The sequence below is a fragment of the Dromaius novaehollandiae genome, chromosome 4, assembly GCF_036370855.1.
Source record: "Dromaius novaehollandiae isolate bDroNov1 chromosome 4, bDroNov1.hap1, whole genome shotgun sequence".
In the NCBI taxonomy this organism is placed as follows: Eukaryota; Metazoa; Chordata; class Aves; order Casuariiformes; family Dromaiidae; genus Dromaius; species Dromaius novaehollandiae.
Genome location: NC_088101.1, coordinates 78,049,458 through 78,071,431, shown reverse-complemented (window position 1 = coordinate 78,071,431; position 21,974 = coordinate 78,049,458). Strand labels below are relative to the sequence as shown.

Genomic DNA, 21,974 nt, shown 5'->3' with positions numbered 1-21,974 from the left:
TGCGGACATCTGAAACTTCATTCAGCTGCCTGAACATGGGCACTCAGTGCTGTCTGAGATACTCTGGGCTGTATTGCCGTATCTCCAGCTGCAGCTCTGAGGGCATGGGTGCCCGGAGTTCCTGTGTCATACCTGGCAGCTCCATGAGCATGTTCCAGATACCCTAGGGCATCTCAAATGGCATAAAATGCAAATGCTTAGGCAACTGAATTAAGCCCATTGAGTGGGAGTCAGATTAATGCACCTTAATTTAGGTTGCTAAGTGGAGGGGTCTGTTTGTGAACTCAGCTTCCACCATCATCAGTGGAAATCCAGTCAATGCAGTGCAGTCACTTGATCAAGCAGAAATGGGTGCGTTTGGAGGAATGGAGTAGCCCTTTATAAGTATTGACTAGAGATAAGATATTATTGCCTAAACAGAGGCATGTTGTGCCTAATTAGATACCCTGGGTATCTTGCCTGGCCTCTGGCTGCTGCTCCTAAGGGTGCAGGTCCTGGGGCATAGCTTCCGTTCCTGTGCAAATGTCACAGATCCTGGAGGGCATCTTAAATGACATTAGCCATTTATGTGTGGGCAATGTAAAAACTAATCAAGCCCTGGAACTCCGCTGGCTGCAAAAGAAGTTTACACAGCTAACTCACATTTGGCACTAACACGACATTTAAATTTCAGTATCTTAATCTGGAGCTCAATTTCACCCACTGCATCTGATGCAGTGGGAAAACTCTAGGAGTCAGGAAATAAGCATCATCAGGAGAGTCCTAACTCAAGTCATTGAACAGACCTGAAGGTGAGAAGGCCTTCCAGAAGCCCTGCCCCATCCACAGAGAAGGGCAACTACAGGCCTTTCTCTGCGAAATACCTGATGTTCGATCTCTACCTTTTGCGTATACCATAAGGGCTCCCACAGGTTAAAAACAATAGTTATCTATAAGGCTAATATTGTGCTTAGTTTGGCTCAAAAGCTACCATTTCTAGAGCATCAAAATGTAGCTGCTGTAGGAAATAATTTTATTTTTAACCTAAACAGATACATCATAGGCCTGGATGCTCTGCTTGTAGAAGCAGGATTTATAAGCAGGATTTACCAGCAGTATTTCTTTTGTGCCACTGAGACCTGAAGTCCCTCCCTGTATTTTATGAACAGTGCTGAGGACAGGGAGAAGAGGGTATTAGCATACCTAGCAGTGCACACCCGTGGCCTGAAGTGAAGGAGGGCTATTAATATTATGTGAGCAGGAAGCAGTAACACTGTATGATTTGCCCTTTTAATGTAAATAACAGCTTCTGTCACCTCAGTTTTGCTATCCTCTATTCCTGATGTGAAGTAGTGTTTAGCAATGAAAGAAGATACCAGGGAGACTTTTTCGGGCACCATTCAGTTCACATCAGAGACAGAGAACACCTTTCTGCTTCTGCAGGCACATCAGTTCTGACCAAGACAAAAATGTCACCATTTTCCTGGGAGAAAAATCACTGGAAATGCTTTCTGGCATCAGTGAGTTTTGTCTGAGCAGAAAGTGAGGAGAAATGCCTCCTTTTTCTTCTGTGGTTTAAAGTGTCACCAGACAACTCTGTTCTGGCAGACTGGAAAAGATTTAGCTTTGAATGAAGATGGCAACATTTACTGAATAATTACTTGCATATATTGTCTCTTTCATAAGACCCATTATTGCTTTACAAACAAGAAGAAAATAAGCTTCCTAACATTCAGTTATGTAAAGCAAGGTGAAGGAAAATTCATGTCATACTGAAAATATGTGGTTGACTCTAGTTGCAAAAAATACAGGGTTTGGAAAAATAAGCAAGCTCCTTTATCATTATAACAAGAATTGAAATAGCAAATTAAATCTATGGGGAATCAAAATGAGTACTGATTGTGTACAAATTAGTTTGAGGTGTGAACAGCTCAAACCCTTCAGATTTTTGGCAGTAAGAATGAAACCTTGCAGGCAAGGACAATTTTATTCTACCCTGAAACTTTTGTCGTATTATTTTACCAGTGGTTCAGTAGCCCAAATGTTTTCTGAAACTGTTGTACTATAGACTTTCAGTTGTCCAAGTAACTGTATGCTTTGTGACTGTTGTTTTGGCTTACCATTATTATTATCATCTGTTCTTGATATGTAGAGAAATATTATAGTGGAGCTGAATAGGCTCCAAAGAGCAGTTTGGTGTTATTCCTTCTATGTTCTTATTTCATATTGCCGTGCTTCACAGCCCATAGTTCTAGCATCAGCTGTTTCCTATAACTCTACCTCATCTCCTGTGTTTGTTTATATTCATTCATCCTGCATCTAATCTGTTTCTGCCTTACGACTACATGGGACATGGATTTCACTTAATAAGTAACTTAATCATAAAGCGTTTTGCTCGCTGATGGGTAATAAAATTGTCTTCAAGTGATGAGTCATAGAAAATGCCAGCTCACATTTCCCTTGTTTCTTTATTCCCAGCTCAAGGCTCTGATTATTTCATTAGGACTGTTACAGTTTCATGAGTAAACTTGCCTTGAAAACACTGCATTTGAAATACACTCTTATATCTAAAGGAGAGTGTAGGGATTTATAGTCATCTCTATTATGCCTCTCACAGAGTATGAGCTCTTCAGTGCTAGGCTGCATAGTACCAGACAGCTTCCCCGAGGAGACAACACTGCTTTGTTCACTGCTGGCTGTGTTTTTTGCTGATTAGTTGAATTCTTGGCACAGTTGTTGGACAGATGTCCACAGTGGTCACAATCACAGGACTGTTTTGGATCTTCTGGTTGTTAAGTTTGGTTTCTAAGGAACTTTCAGCTCCCCCTTCCTTGTCTGTGCCCTTTTGAGACATATAGCTGTCCTCTCCACCACCTTTCTGAAGGGCGAGGCAATTTTCTACATACTTCTGTATACAGAACTTTCTCCTCCTGATAACACAGCTATGCCACTATAGTTTAGTCATCATATCCAGTGTACAGATATTTCTAATTCAAGACTTGGAACTGTATATTAAAAGGATAAAACGTTTCGGAGGCTAAAACTGGGAACCGTATATTAAAAGGATAACACATTTCAGAGGCTAAAACTGCAGAGCGTTTAGATCTCACAGAAGTCCTTAGCAAAATTCATGCTGAATGTAGCTGGCAATGGATTGAGCCTGATGAAAATATAACATCATTGCTCAGGTGTTAAGAACCAGCTGAATCTGCTGGTACAGTTTATCAGGTGGCTGCAGAAATGTCAGCCCAGGCACTTCCACCATGACAAAGGTACAATTTATATAATGAATTTTGAGAGCTGTAATCATAATGTAAGAATGTTTGTACTGGTCATGTGAAAGGTCCATCTATCCCGATACCTTTTCTCCAACACCTAGAAAGAGGTGAACTTTCTGCAGGGAGAGGTGAGGTCTTTGTTTTTAACAACTGATGCTGGGTCTCTCTCCTGTGGGCTTGCCCAGGCTCATTGAGCCCCATCTAAACTCGGAGCATCCACAGCATCCTGAGGCAAGGAGATCTACAGCCTAAACAAACTTTAAATAAAAACTACCTCCTTTTATTTTGAATGGGGGTCTCCATAGCCCACATATTGGAGGAGAAAGTGAAAAATTATTTCTTATCCACTCATGCTCCGCCTCTTACAGAGCCCAGCCCTTCAGCAGTCTCTTCTCTAGCTCGAATGGAAGCCTTTCCTTTGATTATCTCATCACCCACCCAGTCTCTCAGCCTTTTCTGGTGCTAGCACATACCCTTTTTGAGATGGAAACTAGCACTGCACAGTTTCCAAGATGTGGGTTTTGATGGATTTATACAGTGGTATAAGACTATTCTCTGCTCTGTTCTTTATTCCCTTGCTAATACTTGTAAATGTTCTGTTTGCAGTCTGACTCTTACCACCAGCTTTTTGGATCTATTATCACTGGAGAGTTTATTCCTCAATGGTAATGGCCAGCTCAGGGCTCATGATTTTATATGCTAAGTTAGGAACATTTTTACAGCTATTTACATGGAGTTTCACCTTGCTCTATTGCTCAGTATTACGAAGTCTTTCCTTACTGTCAGCACTTATCTTTACTACACCAAATAACTTAGTACATAGTACTAAGTTAGTACATTTGTCACCTCCCTTCTCACAATAAGCTTTGCATTATGGTACTTTTTTCATATCATGTGTGACTATGTGGACAGCCCAACTTCCAGCACCAACTCCCAAGGAAGGAAAATGCCTTCCCTCCGTTGTGAAAACCGGCCATTTAACCTTGCCTTCTGTTTCCTATCTTTTAACCAATCTTTTTGCTGTGTGGAGGTAGGTATTCTTTGTCAGGGCTGCTCAGTTTCCTCCAAAGCCTTTGCTGAGGACCTGCACTGACTGCCTTGTGCAAATCCAACCAGGCCTCCCTTCCACACATTTAGTGATTCCTCTAGAGAACTCCAGCTGATTTATGTGAGGCATAAGTCCTCTTTCTTTTCAAGAGCCATGCTGGCACTTCATTACCACATAATCTTTATTGCCTCTCCTAATACTTTTGTTACAGTCTTGGTTACTAATCTACCCCAGTCTGGGTTGCATGTTTATACCTGGATCTTAGAACCTTTAAAAACAATGGTCATCGCATTTATTACCTTTCACTTCTCAGGTGAAACGATGGTTTTAACAATTGTTAAAGTTACAATCACAGTTTTAGCTATAATTACTTAGAACTCTTGGGAGAATATGGTCTAGTTCTGGCCACTGTCTACTCACAGTCTCTAATAACTCTCCCATAAAGATAGTTTCTTGCATGGAAATTTCTCTAAACTTTTTCAGAGAATTAAAACATTTATTTAGCTTTTCTGCTATGCTCTGCTATGCTCTCATCTTCTCTGAGTGTACTTTTAAACGTTAATCATATATTGACTCTACCGATTTTCTGGTACACTTCTTGCTCTTGATGTGTTTGAAAAAGGAGTTACTGCTAGTTTTTGTACTTTTTGCAAGTTGTTCTTCAACAACAGTTCTGGCCTATCTTACTGTGCTTTTACATTTAATTTTTCTATTTTCTTCATTTGGGTTTGTGTCAGCTTTTTAAAGTATGCTGTAATAGATTCTACATTCTTGCAGGACCAAACAGGCAACAGAAAATCTGCCAGTTTTGCTCAGTTTGAAATGATAATTACTTAAAGTGGGCAAGCTTGCTAAAAAGAAGCTGAAAGCAACAGTTAAGAGAATTAAATAGTCTTCATGCTATCTATGAAGGATTTAAGGATAACTATGGGAGATACAGCATATAGTCCACGTATGAAGAAATATTTGAGAATGGGCAAAAGGATATCAGCACAGTCAATGGGCAGGATAAGGGAGACTCAGTGATGTTACACAGTAGCATTCCAACAGTGCAAAGCTGGAAACAGCCCTGGTTTTTTGTTTTGTTTTGTTTTCCCTTCGCTAGCGATTTACCACCCCCACCAGCAAGTTCAGCTCTCCTTCAGGCATAAGCAGACAAGAGGCCGAGGGCTGCCCCTCTCCAGAACTGTTCTGACACTGCTGCAGTCTTCAGCCCTCAGCTGCTCCCCTTTCTTAATGCTTAAGATCAGCCCTGCTCCAGAGAGATGCCTGCTTTTCTATTCTTTCAATGATGATTTCAGATCTAAATCCCCTGACGTGATATTAAAACCCTTAGCCACTGAATTTTTTGGTCTTCGTGAACATCTGGAGCTGAACAGCTCTGAAAGGTGGTGTTCCTACGCTGGACTTAATGTCCTACCCTTACATATTCTTGATCAGAGCCATGATAAAAATGTTTTATTTACGTGAGCAGTAATTTCCTACTGGAAACTTCACAACCCCAGAACTTACATCGCTTTGACAACATGAAAATAATTTTAGTCACAGACTGGAATTGTTCTGACAATTTCCGTTACTTTGCAGTTTTCTGCAAGAGACTGGAAAGAGTAGGAGGAGATCACAGCACCGCATGGTGCACTCAAATCACGAGTCGTATGTCGGAGGTTTAGCCGCATGGTATTTGGGATTCTTCGCCCCTGCAGCTGCTGGTGGATGCCATTTACTCAGTTTCAAAGTGGAAAAAGCAATTATCTGGAGAGTAGTTTCACTGTTGCTATAAGCAAGTTTCGTGTTTATTGTACACAGTATGAAACTGATTACTGCATTTTGGGATGCAGAGAGAAGATATGACGGAAACACTGGCGATTTTCACCTGCCTCATCAGAACACAGGTAACCCCATGAGGTCATGTGGGAAAAGTCCATCTGTCCTACCAATAAGAAGAGGCAAGTTAAGGAAAATGCAATTTTCTCATCTCAATAATGGCCTCCTCCTCACTTAAGTGTAATCATATGGGCTCAAAATCCCAGCTATCCAAAGTGTGGTTATTTCCTCTGAAGACCAGGTATGTGACAGATTGCTTTCCCAGAATTTTTACAGATTCACATTTTAAAAATTATTTTTGTTTTCTCCCTAGGTAATTCATGCAACCACAAAATATGTTAGTAAAATAGACATCCCTGAATCTCCCATGACAAAATTCAGTTATGTAGACACCAAACCCAGATTATAACTGCTTCAACACAAACACACTGAAAAACAGTCAAAAGAGACCACTGTTCTCTGTAGAGAGGAATGACATGATTTGACTGCAAATGCAGTGCAGCAAAGAAGAAAGGGAATAATCTATGCTGGCAGCAGCATTAATGACCCCAGACAGATCACTTGCCTGTCACCTTGTGCATCAGCAAGACTGTAACATGGAAGACAAGGAGGGACATGGTAGCTGATGACTGAGTATGTTGCACAATTATTAGTGAGTTTATTTCCTTAAAGTTTCAGCCGGAAATCGTGACCGAAATAGGCAAAATGCCTTCACGAAGCCTTGCTTTTTCTGGCATACTTCCTCTATCCATTATGAATTGCTCTGTCTCTGCAGGGATACACTTGGGCCCTGAAACAGGTTATGTAACTTAAATTAATTGCAGTATTTGTCATCACTAGGAAAAATAAAACCCAAAGGCTTTATTTTTACCAAAGACTTGGTAAGAGTCCTATAAACACAGTAGAGAACACTGTTAATGAAAACACTTGCTCTTTTTTAGATTTCTTTATCTCTGGAATTTAAATATTTTTCATGTTTCTCTGGCATTTCTAATTAACACAGCTATGTGCCCTATTTACACCTAAATATATTGTCATTTTAATAGTGGGGAGAACAGTTAGAATGTTTGTACCTCTCAGAGCAAATGTTATTATTTATGTGTACTGCACTTTTACTGAGAGGCCCCATCAGGGCCTCTTGTGGTGATGTCTCTTGAGCCTGACTCATGTGATTTCAGTTTGCATTCCCAGATTGTGATAGCAACTAAAAGAAACACCGGGGAGCAAAATCAAAACTGGCTGTGATTCCAGAGTAGAACACTGGATTGAAAAATACCTGAGCATATTTTAACCACAAGGTATCTTGCACATTTAAACAGCTAACCCAGTCCAGAATGTGAAGGCAGAACATTTTTTAGTATCACAGTACCAGCTCTGGCACTGGTACTTCTGGCACTTCTGTATTTTTATAGTAGTAGAAGAATTCTCTGATGTCTTTCAGATAGAATCCAAGCTCATGAAATTTGACATAAATCCCCCGTCTCTTGGGACTGAGCATGTTTTAGCATATATTTTACAGAGTAATTGATAAAATTAAAAACAAAAAAAATAAAACTTGCATTTTGGATGATGCTCAGTTTGGTGCAGACAATTTGCACTGGGCTGTCTTTACAATTTATGTGCCACATAACTATATGAAAGCCTAATCAAAGGAAAAACTTTTACAGAGCAGCTGAAGTTCAAACTGGGTAGACAGCCACCACAAACAGGACAGGAGGAACAAGCAGAGATTCTGCAAGAAACAGAAAGATTGATCAGCGAAGGTAAACATTGCCGCGAGGTCAGGAGGTAAGACTGCCGAAAATGAAGCTAAATTAGACATGCAAAGAAAAATAAAACAAATAGATCAGGGTTTTTCAGGCACATAAATAAAAAGAGAACAAGGAAAGAGGAAGTGGGGCCACAATGCAGTGAGGGACAGTGTCTTTCTCAGAATTCTGAAAGAGTTGGCTGATAAAATCATAAAGAAAGAAACAAGTATTTTTTAATAAATCTATAGTATTTTAATAAATCCATCTTTTAATAAATCTAATAAATTAGGAGAATCCAGTTCAGCTGAAAATCGTATGCTATTTTTCATAATAAGAGATGCACAAATTTGGTATTTAAGAATAATAGAGGTGAAATCATCTTCATACTTCGTAGTCCCTTTAATCTGATTTCAGTTATATACAAATTCTAAAGAAAAAAGTAATTATAGAGATAAATGGGGTAAAGTGCAACTTCTTTCCCCCAAAAGTAGACCATGCCAGAGTAATCTGACAACTTTCTTTGACAAGAAGATAGATTTTTAAGATGAAGGCAACACCATAATCCAGCTCGATTTTTAAAAAATATTTGATAAAGTGCCCTATGAATTAGATGGGGATGTAGTGTTGATAAAGATCTGGTTAGAGCCAAACCAGCAATAACTACTTGTGGAAAAAGGAAGAATCAAGCTGGAAGGAAATCGCTAATGCAGTTATTCAAGCATTTATCTTGGGGTGCTAATAGGTGCTAATAGGTTAAACAGCATATTTGTTTGTTTTCATTTGTGACTTTAGAAGGAAAAGTGCTCATTTTATTTACTGATAAAGTTGGGATGTTTCATCATTGCAGAAGAGAATACAATTCAAAATAACTGGGTGATTTTGATGACTACAATATAAACTCAATAGTATACAATGCATTTGTGGACTGGTAAAAACCAGATATAAGCAATGAGTTCATCAGTTTAAACAGCAAGATCATAAATAAAATAATAATGAATAATAAGTAAAATAATTATGATCTGCTGACATTATGCAACTGTGATCCAACAAGGTATTGGGCACAGTGTTTCCAGGAGGAACAAGCAAGTATTCCAATACTCTCAGCTGGAAAGCTGTGTGCAGTTTAGGTCACACAGAAAGCTTTGTACTTTTAGGTACAAAAGAACAAACTCAATTCAGAAGAGATATATAGAAGGGCTATGGAGATGAACAGACTATAAAATTGCTCTGGATAAAATCAGGCTGCAAATTCTGAAGTTTCCCGAAGCAGTGAGGTTCTGGTTCCACCTTCTAGTGGGATGGGGCAGGATCTCAGTTACCCTGTTCATTAAAGAAAGTGTGGGACGTGGTGCAGCCAGTGCAGGAGCCAAGAGGTCTCTTCCAGGCCGATGATGCTAGAGAAAGTGGCAAGCAGGCAGTGAAGGACTCTTGGCACTGTTGGCCAGCTGGTGACGGGACGGGACAGCTCTATCATGAATGAAAGAAAATTGCTGCACTGATAGAAGACATGAGGAGATAAAGCAAGCTACTATCAGAAAATAATATATACTTACAGTTAAAAATATGCATTACTTTCACATTACCCTAAAATACAGTTTGTATAAAGGTTAGTCAGCTCAGCCTTCATTTTGGGAGTGGGGCATACTGTTCCTTGCAAAGGACCAAATGTGCCTTTCCAACACATTTGGCAGACCACACATTGACATACTCTGCTATCCAGTAATAACATACACTCTGATTTTAATCATGGGCCGTACCATATAAAATGAAGTCACAGAACGTATTCAGCCAACAAAATGAAGGTTCCCCACACCCGCTTTAGTTTAACATTTGCAGTGCACTAATCTTTCTCCTCTGGAGACCGAACGTTCTGGATTCAGCCAGACATGAAATAAATGCTGTAATTTCCACCAACAAAGTCAGGGTATTCTCCTCACACAGAACTCATGGTGGAGTCAGTGGAAGTGGTGCACATCAAGAGCTTTCCAGCTTTCCGTCTTCAAACCGGACTTAGTCATATTATACAACCTGCCCACAGCTGTGCACAGCTGGCAGTCTTTGTACAAGAGAAAGCTAAGGCCAGGGTAATAGCTGGTGCCAGCTGCAGCTGAGATGATTTCGGAGCATGTTTTGGGAAAGTTTAAGAAATTACATTTTTCTCAGGTTTTGCCAGTGCAATTACTTCCTTATACTCAGAAGTGGTACTTTTCTTTAGTCCTTCAAGCCAAACAGTAGCTGTTAACAGCACTATATTTGTGTTATAAATCAGTCAAGGCTCAACACCTTTCCTAGCTTGGTTTTGCTAGGCTCTGTTGTACTTAAAACATTTATGCCAAAATAGATGAAGCCCTGTAAGACCAAGCACTACCCTTTTTGTATTCAGAAGGGTGATTCTCTTTGATACTCCACAGTTTGAAATGCTGTGAAACACAAAGGATGATACTTATAAATGGCATTCGTAGGTAGCGTCACACTAACATGTTCTCTGACCACAGAAACCATTCTAACGCCATTGTAAAGGTTAAAGGCTTTCAAACTAAATGAAAATATTAGCTGAGTAATCGGCAGAAGAATCTGCAGAATTATACAACGATCAATGTTTTAGATAGCAGTATTGCCTTAATGAGTGCTCTTTTTCAGTTACATTCTTGTTAAAAAATGTAAACGGAGTTAAAACTGACAATAGTAGTATTACTTTGTATATCTCATTTTTACAAGAAGAGAAAAAATGAATTCTAAGCTGCTGAACTTTTTTTCTTGGATAGCTTTTTGCTAAGTTTTTTCAAATTTAGATGCTTTATATTTTTAAGTATCACTTTAATCTTTCAATTTTCTGCTCATCTTATCTTAAAACATTTTATCACTTTTTCAGTTCGAACAAGAAATCTGAGAAGTAATATGAGGAAAACAGAGAAAAAAAATCCAAAATACTGAAATCAAGGTAGAACGAAGTGAATTTTTAATCAAGTTTTAAAAGTCACTTTTTAAGGCCAACTTTCAGTTCACTTTACAAGCACCTCTGCAACCACGTAACGTCCTTTGGAGTGATGGAAAAGCTTCACAGTAGCGGGGTTTGGCAGGCACGGATATGGGGAAGCCTGGCCGAAACGGGAGTCGGGCGCAGCGGCAGCCCAAGGCGCAGGCGTGAAGCCGGCCTGGCCTCGCGTGGTTGGCGGGGCCTGGGCTGCCTCGAAGCCAAGCGCCGCTGGCCGAGGCCCTGGGGCAGTCGCACTCGCGCAGGGCCGAGATGGCCTCCACGCAGGGTCCGTGCCTGCGCCCGGAGCAGGCGGCTCTACTTGCTCCTCGTGGACCTCAGTACAGGCGACCTGCGCCATGCGCAGCCACCTTCCTACCAGTGCTGCCCCAGCCCCAGCTCCCGGCAGACGGGGGGGGACCCAGGCCCCCTGGCGCCGGCCCGATGCACCTTGGTCCCAAGAGCCGTTTCCGCCGCAGGGCGAGCCCCGGGCGGCGGCGGGGCCCCGCAGCTCCTGCCCCTTCCTTGGGCCGCCTTCCCAGCGCCCGCCGGCGGCCGCGCAGGCGGAGGCAGCCGCTGCCGAGGGCCTCCCGACCGCGCCCCGGCAGGGCGCCGCCGATCCGCCACGCAGCCGCTCGGCCCTCCCGCGGCGCGGCGGCGAAGGTAGGCGCGGCCCCGCGGCCCCCACGGGCGGCGGGAGGCGGGGCCCGCGGCGGCAGGTGAAGGAAGGGGCGGGCGCGGGGCGCGGCGGCCGCCGGGGAGCCGGGCTCTCGCTGTGCGCCCGGCGCGGGCATGACAGGGCGGCGCGGCGGCGGCTGCAGCTGCCGGCGGAGCTGAGGCGGGTCGCGCCGCGTCCCCGGCGCTGCCCAGGTAAGAGCCCCTCTGCGGGCAGCGGCGGTGCTCCCCGTTGCCCCCCCCATCGCCTTCTCCGGGCTCCGTGAGGCACGCGGGGAGGGGTGGGGGCGCCCCCCCCAACGGTCGGCGCCCCCCCGCAACGGTCGGCGCGTGAGGTGCCCCGCCCGGCCCCGCCCCCCCGTGGGGGCCCACGTCCGTGGGGGGAGAGGGACGGGGCTCCGCGCGCCTCCCGGTGCCCCTTCGTGCCCCCCCCCCCCCCCCCCCGCCGCTTGGCCGACTCGGCGCGGGGCGCTAACGGGCGCCGGGGAAGTCCAGTGAGTCACCGGGGGCCCGAACGACGCCGCAGCCCCGCGGGAGCCGCCTCGTGCCGCGCGGCGCGCCGTGGGGCTGCGGGGTGATCCGCCGCGCTGCCCGGGCCCAGGCTCGCCGTCGCGGGCGCCTCGGGCCGAGCCCAGCGCCCCCTCAGCTGCCCGGCGCCCAGGCTGCTCCGCTCTGCCTCGGTGTCGCGCTGTGTCTCTGGGCAGCCAGCAGCTGTCACGGCCAGTCTGGGGAGGGAGCTGTTTCTGCTGCCCCGAGGAGGACCGAGGGAGGGCTCCTTGCGTTGCTCCGTCCTGCTGCTTGGCCACCCAAACGCCAACACTTTCGGCACAGCGCCGCTTTTTTGCTTTCCCTACTTTCGGTGTCTGCAGGTGACAGGTGGGACAGAGTCAGTTCAGCCGCGTGAGTCCACCGGTCTGAGAAGGGGAGGCTCTGCAGGAAAAAACATGCAGGAACTTTCCTTTGGAAAGGAAAGGAGGAAAGAATTGTACTGTTTCCCAGCCTATTCTGAGCTGCAGACTTTGGTGTTGTCTTGTAAGCATCAACAATAATTTCCTAGTATGTTTCCAATGATAATGTAAGCCGTATGTTAAAGGATGAGGCAAGGCTTTTTAAAGATGAACAATGGAGTAAAGATGCATCTTTAACAGTGTTTTTTGTAGTGGTATCCTCTTCCTGAAGCCCTTCCAAACTTGGAAGCCCTCTTACCCTTATGTGGTACACACTGTCCTCTCTGTCTAGGTCTGCCATTCCCATTCATCTATATGCGAAGGTTCTGCTCTACTTACGGATTTTTACTACTTAAATCACTAAGGAGCATGGAAGACTAGTGCAAACTGGTAGCAACTTAAATATACTGATGTCCAGAATGAATTGAGATAGGAGGTAAAGGTTTCCCTCTCTCTGTTCCGTAACATGTTTTCTGTCACTCTTCGTGATGCTAGCCAAGAATGAGTGGGATTGAACTTGAGCCTTGTCTAACCTCATCATTATGGATGAGGTAAAGTTGCTGAGAAAGTGTCGAAGAGCCTCTCCTGCTGGTGTATGTGCTCTGGCTGGCCTGTACAGACAGACAGGACTTCAGTTTCCAGTATGAAATTAGCTATATTAAACTGATATGCTTCCTGCTGTGAAAAGCCAATTTCTGCTCAAAGAAACTAGAAAAGCTTTTCAATTTCTTGCAATTGCTTTCATTTAAAAGCAGTTTCTTTCTGCTCTTAGTGGTTTATGGCCCAGGGGATGGGAATATGAAGTAAATTTATATCTGAATTATACACCTTTTCTGTTATTTTTAATCTTATTTTTACAGGGAATGTGTAGCTGTAGCCTCTGCAGTTTCTTTCGTTCAGATACCTCTTTCATTAACTTGCTGTTTTTCTTTTAAGCATAACACATGTTTCTTTCCCTTCCTGTTACTGTATTCTGGAGCCATCTTGCTGTTGCAAGAGAGCTGATTAATAGAAACCTCTTGCCAATATTCCATTACCAAAGAGTCACTACTGGGTCAGCTTAGTGGTGGGTTAAATGCTGTTTCCTGTTTGTATGTTTTTTGTTTTACAATCTCACAGCTCTCCATAAACTTCTCCACAAAGCATGACAACTTCATGCTAAAAAGGCCAAAAAATAAAGAGCTTTTTTGGAATTTGTAAAGGAGGGAGATGCAGAGAAACCAGTTCTGGAAAAGATTTTTTCAAGTTTTTTCTCACTGGTAAGAATGAATAAAATTACAGGCACAACAGGCAGGACTGTCTATGTGAGAATTTCTGTGTTTGAGGTCGTCTAATCAGTTTACCATGAATCTGTAAGCTCCCACAAGCAGATGAACACCTGTGCCTCTGGCCTTTTAAGTCCAGACTTGCAGTCTAACTTTGTTAGAAAACTTAAGGTTAACCTATGAGAAAAGGTGGTAAGAAAAGTCTCCTAGTTACGTTTTTTTTACTTCAGAGGACAAGTAGTATTCTCCTTTGGTGGAAAAACCAAACATGGCAGTTACTTGGGTTAGTGCATACTAAGTAGAAATGGAAACACGTTAGAGCTGTTAACTTATCTTGCTCAATGTCGGAACACTAACATGAAAAACCAAGTTCAGACCAAAAGGCGCATACACGTCTGTCACTTTACCTGCAGGAAAAGTGTTTTTGACATAAAATTTCATGGTCACATTGATTGCTCTTCAACTCATCGCCCTTAAATTGTCAATGCACTTCTTCCAATACATTAAGATTGCAGTAATAGGGCATGAGTTTTAACTTGATATGTTGTCTTAGTGTTGGCATGTCTTTCAGTTTGGCATGAGTTGTTAGACACTGGGTTACTCTTTTGTCAGATTATCCAGCAGTTTCATAAGTTTGGAATGTGCAGCCCTGCAAGTATCATGTCAGTTAATCGTTGCTGGCGTAAGCCTTGATGTTGAAAGTACTTGCAGATGTAAGTAACCCCATTACTTGTAAAACTGTTCGTCTGTATTATTGTAGGATCAGGATCTTGGCTTATGGTAATAAGTCCTCATAGGAAACTTGACACAAGCTCAGTCTCAGAAGAATTGATTGGTAGCTCTGAAAACAATGATGCTGCCTTATAGGAGTTAGCAGGAGACTTTGAGGGTGAATTGGTTTTGTTTGGATTTGCAAGTATTGGTTGATTCAATGATTCTCCCACAATGCATTTAGTCTTCTGATAGAGCCTTCTACAGATCTTTGATGCAGCAACATCAAATGACTGAACGAGGAGGAAACTGTTAAGTCTTAAAAGGCTGAGAAGCAACTACCCGGCCTCTTTCTCAGGGGTGGTATGTTTCCTGATTTCTGAGAGAGGAGAAAAAATTGCTTCCTAGACCTCCATAGGCTGCTGCTCCTCTCTTGCATAGCTAGGACATTCTTGTAGTGTGCGGTGGATTTTTATTATTTTGTTTTATTTTTTTTTGTGAATTGGTTCCATGAATGCATTTCCTGATGAGAATGCTTCACATTTGTTTTTAAACTTGTAGTGTAGTAGAACAAACACTCTCTGGAAAGGAGCTGGGAGTCTGGTAATCACTGAGAGACTTTAAAAAAACTTTTTGAGGTAATTCGAGAGAGAAATGATAAACTTTTGTAAGGATGATAGTAAATAAACTATGCATTTCTACCTATTTTCACATGCACGTATGTGGTTTCTGTTTCCTGTAACATTTACGGATGACCATCGCAAACTCTTACTAATAAAAGCATCTTCCTCTCATCTTTTGCTAGAGTGTCTAGATAAGTTACGCTTTGTGTAGTATGTTGAGAAAAGGATTCAAGACACTGAAGTTCTGGGTGTGGGTGGGGGGTTTTGTTTGTCTTTTTGTTTTGGGGGTGGTTTTCTTGCTACGCTGTGTATCATTGTTATGAAACTTTAAGGAATTACTTGCAGTATTACATGTTAGAAGCATATGTATCATCAGATTGCTTGCTTAAGATAGGTGACTAAACTACATCAGATAACAGGATTCTCAGGGCATTGCCCTTTTAGGGGTAACATGTCTCCACAGTATTTCTCCAAGACCTGTGTGAAGGTTTTCTCACTCTTGCCTCTGCAGCCACCTGAACTAGATGAATACAACATCACAAAAATGCTATCTTATCCATAAGCTCCCGCTTTGAAAGTTCTCATTCCTTTGTTAAAAACAGTGCACATTTCATTTAACACATGCAGGAATCTGAAAACTATTTTTCCCTGGGCAAGGGATGAATTTTAAACAGGGCAAAGTAATAATTAGGGGAGAATGCAAAGACATGGCTTCCTATGAAAGAGACTAAATGTTGTTCTCCCTTTAGCTCAGCATACATAAGACCAGTCACACTGATAACTGAAGTGATCTATTTATTTTACTTGCACGTCTGTTCCCTCACAGTAATGAGATGGTTCTTAAGTCTTTCAAGGGATCGTTGTAGTGGTTGTGCATCTTTGAATCTTTGGCACAAATATATTTAAATATGATGTAAAGTGCAGAATAGTCACAGCATAGAGTGCAGTCTTCCATTCAGAAATGAAAACTCATCCATGGAAAACTTTTATTTTCATCTCCTCCAAAACTTGTTTTGAGGACCAGGGAAGAGAATAGCTTGGATTCCTATTGTAAGGATTCCTGTTGTATTGTCCCTCCCAGTCACACATTAATTTAATCAGACTAATTCAGGGACATCTAACCTGAGCCTAGGGTGCTGTCTAATATTTTTCCATAAAGAAGTTCTGGCAATTCTTAGCTTCACAGAAGATGGATGTTCTAGATCGGTCAGCTAAAACTGTTGTAAAGAGCTGAGCTAGGTAACTGGCTGAAGTAAGTATATCTTTGGCTAAATTTAGGAGTAGCTGCTTGCTGAATTTCATTGCCAGATTAATCTTCTTCGATCTATAGTTACTTATGGGTAGGGAGAGCAGACCTCTACTTCCTTACAATCTTATCTTTTCGGAAAGGCTGCTGATGAAACTCCAAGAAGGCTAGGAGACTCCTGTCTTCACCTTTGTTACGTTTGAAACTTGTCACTGTTAAACTGGCTATTGTTACAGCTTTCTGGATTTTTATTAAGTTATAGCATTGACTGACAAACCATGCATCATTAATCTTACGTGATCAGGACTGCTTCTGTCCTAATAGGACAGTAGGTACATTTGAATCAAGAGGCACATTTTGTCTCTCAGGAAATGCAAGGGGTTTTTTTCTATTTTTTTTCCCCTCGTACTCTTCTAATGTTAATGTGTTGAATAAGGAACGTCCCAATTCATGCTAGCTTTGGATTCTTACGTTTTTAAAGGGTAAAAATTGTTTTTCCATAGTTAGATACAGCTGCTCTACTGCAAGTGAGATTTGTTTTTATGATTGTAATTGCAGATTATTTCCATGGATGTTTTAGCTCAGAAAGCCAGGAGTTTTGGGTTCTGTTCTTCATAGTGACAGACTTGAAGTATCTAATTTATGTAGGCAGTGATACAGTATATTGTGGTATCTGAGCACTTAAGGATGACTGTGATAATGCCTGCTATCTCCAGAGGGATTTAGGTGCCTTAAGAGACTTTTACATCATGGAAGTGGCGCGCACGCTCGCTCTCTCTTGCGCTCTCTCCCTCTCTCTCTCTCATGGGACATTTGGAAAATTGTATCTCTATGTAGTGTTGAGATCACTTTACAAAAGCTTCACAATGGTTCGTGTAATCAGATTATGACTGCTGTATGCTTGTTGATGTAGCACGCATCACAACTAAAGTACTTACTAGGTTCATGTATACAAAATCATCTTGTCTGGCACAGGTGTGCACAGAGGTGTTGCATATGTCACTGTAAAACACTTCGCTAGCATTCTTGATGGTTTCAGTGCTCTGTGTGTGTATGTGTGTATATATATGTATACACACACTATATATATACTGTATATATACACTGTGTGTGTGTATGTATGTGTATATGTGTATATATATATATGTGTGTGTGTGTATATATATATATGTGTATATATATATATATGTGTATATATATATATATATGTATATATATAACAAACCCCAAATATAAAAGTTAGTGGAATGTATTTAACAAAGACTTCTGTTTCGTTATTCCTTCAACTTTACCATAAGTGAGAATGCTAGGAGAAACATGGATTTATGCACTTAATCATGAACTTGCCTGTAAGGGCTCTTCAAATGGGAAACCTTTCGTTCCAGATATTTTCCTTGAAATAGAAACATGCAATTTCCATAAGAACTCATATGGAAGCAACAGTTTGGCAAAATAACAGTGCTAATCATTTTTAAAAAATCTGGTGGCTATGCTGAGTAAAATTTAATATTCCTGATCAGTAAAACTCTCAAAATTTTACAGTTCTGTTCTTTCATTTGGCAGGAACACCCACAAGTATGCAAAGGTCATGAACAAGGCCCCTGAAAAGAGGGAGTTTTATATGTTTCAAGAAGATGCAAGCATTTATTATTCACATTCTTTCAGGACATGTGTTGCATGTTTTCAGTCTTTCCTCTAACTTAAAGGATAACAAGCTCTTTTAAAAACCCAGAAACTAAAATCTCTCAACATAGCAGCTGGAGCTTTAAAAGTAGCAAGACTCCAATTTAGTAGTAGGCAACATTTATGTTCTTCTTAAATATGATAAATATCTTTCCAAGGTTCTAGGCACTTCTGCAGAGTTGACATGTCATCCAGTTATTTCAATTCAGAAGCAGAATTCAATCATGAGTTTCTGTATAGACAGAGCACCTTTTTTGCTGAGTGAAGGAGACGACTGTTTCACGGACTTTGGAGCAGCTGCCTTTTGCCATGTGGGTTGATTCTGGCTGCAAGAAAGTTGTCATCCTTTTTTTAGTGTGTTTTGTTTGTTTGTTCCCTTTCCCTTCCCCCCCACTCTCCCATATGATTGATTCCTTGTAAGAGTTGCTGTCTTGTTTCAGAGTACCGAGGAGAATCATGACAGTCAGTTTTTTGTGGATTTTTTTGCTTTCTTCTTTCCTATCCTGATGATGTTACTACATTTGAATGTAGTATTTTAGTAGAAGTTTGTCAATGTTGGCGGCATGACAGAAAGAGTGGAGATAGGTCAATCACTTCATTTTACTGGAAACCAACTATTAGAAGATCTGCTATGTGGCAATACTGCAATATGCTGTATTGCATACATACACCAGTGCTGCCATAACGCTAAAACTCAAATACCAAGTGTCAACTCCAGTACAACTAAGAGTGGAAAAAATAACACTGTCTGTCTTCAGACTGACTTCTAGAGAGTAACTGCTCACACCCAGAGCAGAATAGCATCAATAATATCCAGACCAGAAATCTACCAAAGGATCCAGTTTGTAGTATCAGGATCACTGCCTTTATGTTACTGCTTATGTCTTGTCTTATAGCTAGATTGTTTATTTCCAACACCCTGACCAAACACTGATTACCGAGTTCCAGCTAAGTGATTAGTCCTGACATGCTGCAGAAAAACAACGCGTATTTTGGAGTTTGAATTACTTTCCTCGTTCTTGATTCTGACAGTACTTAGAGAGAAAAGGGTGGGCAAGTCCTGTGGCACCAGTGTGCATGTCTGGATCTGTTGCTGCCTCAGAGATCTTTGTTTAAGCTTTGACTATAGGAAGAGATGCTGGGAAGTGTGCTGCAAGACTCATCGTGAAAGGTGATTTTCACATAATAGAGACATGACTAAAATCAAAAGATTTCTCAGGAGTTTGAGGCAGAGCCAAATAAGTGAGAGGAGAGAGGATAGCAAGTGGAAGTAGGAAGATCTGGGGTTCCTACATTTAGTATTTATATGGCCAAAGAATAAATACAATATGCAGAGTGATGGTGTATGGGATTTCTCTCGATTAGGAAAAGAATGTGACTTTAGACTGGGCTTCAGTGTCCTAAACTCTGCCATTAATCCCAGGGTAAAGGCACCTTTTCACTGTTCGGTTTAGCCAACCTGAAACTGACAGCTGAATGGTATCTTTGGGTATTATTCTGCTTTAGCAGATGGAAATAAGGTCATAATGTAGTTTAGTTTGCAGTCTTCCTATTTAGATGAACCTGTGCTGTGCAATTTAATGATTAAGCTTTAAACAAGAGCAAGAGTTAATTCGAAATATTCTTAAATTGAGGTGACATGAATTATCTCTCCAGCTTCATCTTGTGTTAGTGTCACGTTTTTCATTTGGAGATATGCAAAACAAATAAGAACTATCCTTGGAGGAGATAAATCTTACTTAACACATCAGTCTCCATTTTCATGTTCAATTCTTATCCAGATAAATAAGGTTCTTTCTCTCCAGGAACAGCACACTTTACTGTGCTGGAATCTGTCACTGAAATGTCTCTCTTCTTCTTTATACAGAGCTTCAGGGCAACATCTTAGATCCTGCAGCAGATTCTAGTAAATGTAAAAGTATGCATATTACTCATTTTCATTTTTCATGTAATAGTTGTTTAGTAACAAAAAGGAAGGAGACGGAAGCAGATTATGTTGTGAACACCTCAGCGTTGTCTGGTGAAATATGGTTCGTAAGACCAGAAAAAAAAATAGTGGTTTGGTAGGAAGCTTTGTTTCCCCATTCTATTTTTAACTTTGGCTACTGTAGTGATAGAAATTAATCATCATTCTGGAAACTGTCATTTTAGATAAATATTTGCATATTTTCCTATTAAATGATAGTCTATTGAGAGGAAAAAAAAACAAGCTCATTTTGACTTAGAGGCTCATGAACTATGATTTGAGGGTTATACTCTGAACCTGTGGAAGAAGAAATTAGTTTTGATCTGTAATGTTCCTTCCATTTTTTAACATGTAAATCTTACTACAAGTTAAATCCCTTTGAAATAGCCCTTAATCTAATGTTTTATTTGCTCTTTTAAATTACTTCTTTAAAAGTTTTCCCACACTTCTTAACATTATGACATGAGTGTGGGACAATCTCTATGTTGGTGTATTTTCTAAGATTGTTAAAAGTCTTCTGTGAAGCAAAAAGTTTTTGTTTAAACCCCCTATCCTTATGAATTCCACCTCAGAGTCTACTTGGTTCCCCTTAACTTAGCAGAAATTGCTTGCATGCATCTAAGTGCTGAGGTTAGCATTCAAACCAGAATGTAGAACCTGCATGTGAGTTCCTGCAACGGAGCAACACCAGATTAAATTATTAGTCTCCAATATAACAACCCTACCCCCCCCAACCCCCCAAAAGAGTAAATCATTAACTCGATGTTGCTTAACAATAGTTCTATTACAACATGTCACGTAATTATGCGTTTCTCCTAGACCAAGCTGGAACTTGAACCGAGTCTCTTTACAGTATATAACGATACACGACAAGCGTTATTTCCTCAAGTGAGAGCATCTCTTATCTTGGAGCACTGTGATATGATCTTGTTGCAGAGATGGCCTAGGCTGTTACTAAGCATTGCCTTTCATTACATACACTCTTAAACCTTTTACACAGATTTAGCAATCTCACTGTTTTGACCAAAGGTATGTATTTAAGACTGCTTCTAGCTTTTTCTTGCACTAATAAAACTACTCCTGAGATACAGATGATTGTTGAAGAGCTAGTTGTTGTAATTTTCTTTTGTTCTCAGTACTTTCCTGTATTCCCAGAAGGATAAATACATTTTTTTACTTTATGCCCTGATAATGATTTAGAGAAAAATTTAGCACAGAGAACCCTAGACTGTGGGTCTGTAAGCCTCTCCTTTGTCAATAGGACCTTTAATTAGCTAAATCAAGGCTGATCCTTTCTGGTAAACTTGAATAATCAGAATGAGGCAGTTAGAGCTATGTTCGGGCCAAAGAGTGACCTGATTTGCACAGCTGCTGAGCATCTGCAGCTGTTAGGTGCTTATCTTCTATGAGTCAAGCTTAAACATTCAAGCTTTCTGCTGTAACTTGTCAGTAAATTAGTGTCTAGTATCATCCCAAATAGGTGTTTCCAAAACACTGCACAGTTCTAACTGCACTTTTCTGTGAGTGGAATGGGATTTGTATATACAGACTTTCTTGCCTGATGTGCAGGAGGTACGCTTTCTGCTCTTAAAGTGGGCATACCACCTGTAGCAGCATGGAGCATTCCTGTATTTATTCTCCACTGTTTGGTTTCTGGAGTACTTACTTTGATTTCTTTGATTTCCAACTGGAGACTTGCATTAGGAACATAATTAGGTTAATATGCTCCACATAACAGTAACCAAAAAGGGTTGATGAGAAGCCAAAATGTTCCTTCCAGCAAGGACAAAGAAATTGATTAAAACAGCTTGCTTTAAGAGTAGTACTGCCTCTCCCAAAGGAGCAGGAGGTAGAAAATTGTCTTAAAGAGTACTAGTGGGATTATATATGATAAAATCGTGATCCTGGATGAAGAAGAACTCAAACAAATTATAGGCTGATGCACAGTCTGAACCATGAGTACCTCAGCCCCACCATCAGTAAGCTTGTGCGGGTGTTTTTACT

The 21,974-nt window shown here is 41.3% G+C and overlaps 1 protein-coding gene across 5 annotated transcripts in view; it reads left to right on the top strand.

Moving 5' to 3' along the window:
• SH3BP2 (SH3 domain binding protein 2) overlaps positions 1 to 21,974 on the top strand; it is a 93,688-nt gene that overhangs the window by 42,381 nt on the left and 29,333 nt on the right. For 2 of the 5 annotated variants that reach the window (XM_064511507.1, XM_064511509.1), the window contains exon 1: positions 11,579 to 11,724. The exons of 1 other annotated variant lie outside the window; for it this stretch is intronic. The gene's annotated coding sequence lies outside the window, so the exon portion shown is untranslated. Of the gene's footprint in view, positions 1 to 11,372; positions 11,518 to 11,578; positions 11,725 to 12,398; positions 12,562 to 21,974 lie in introns of those variants that run through there. 2 more of the 5 variants (XM_064511508.1, XM_064511510.1) reach the window with 2 other exon arrangements.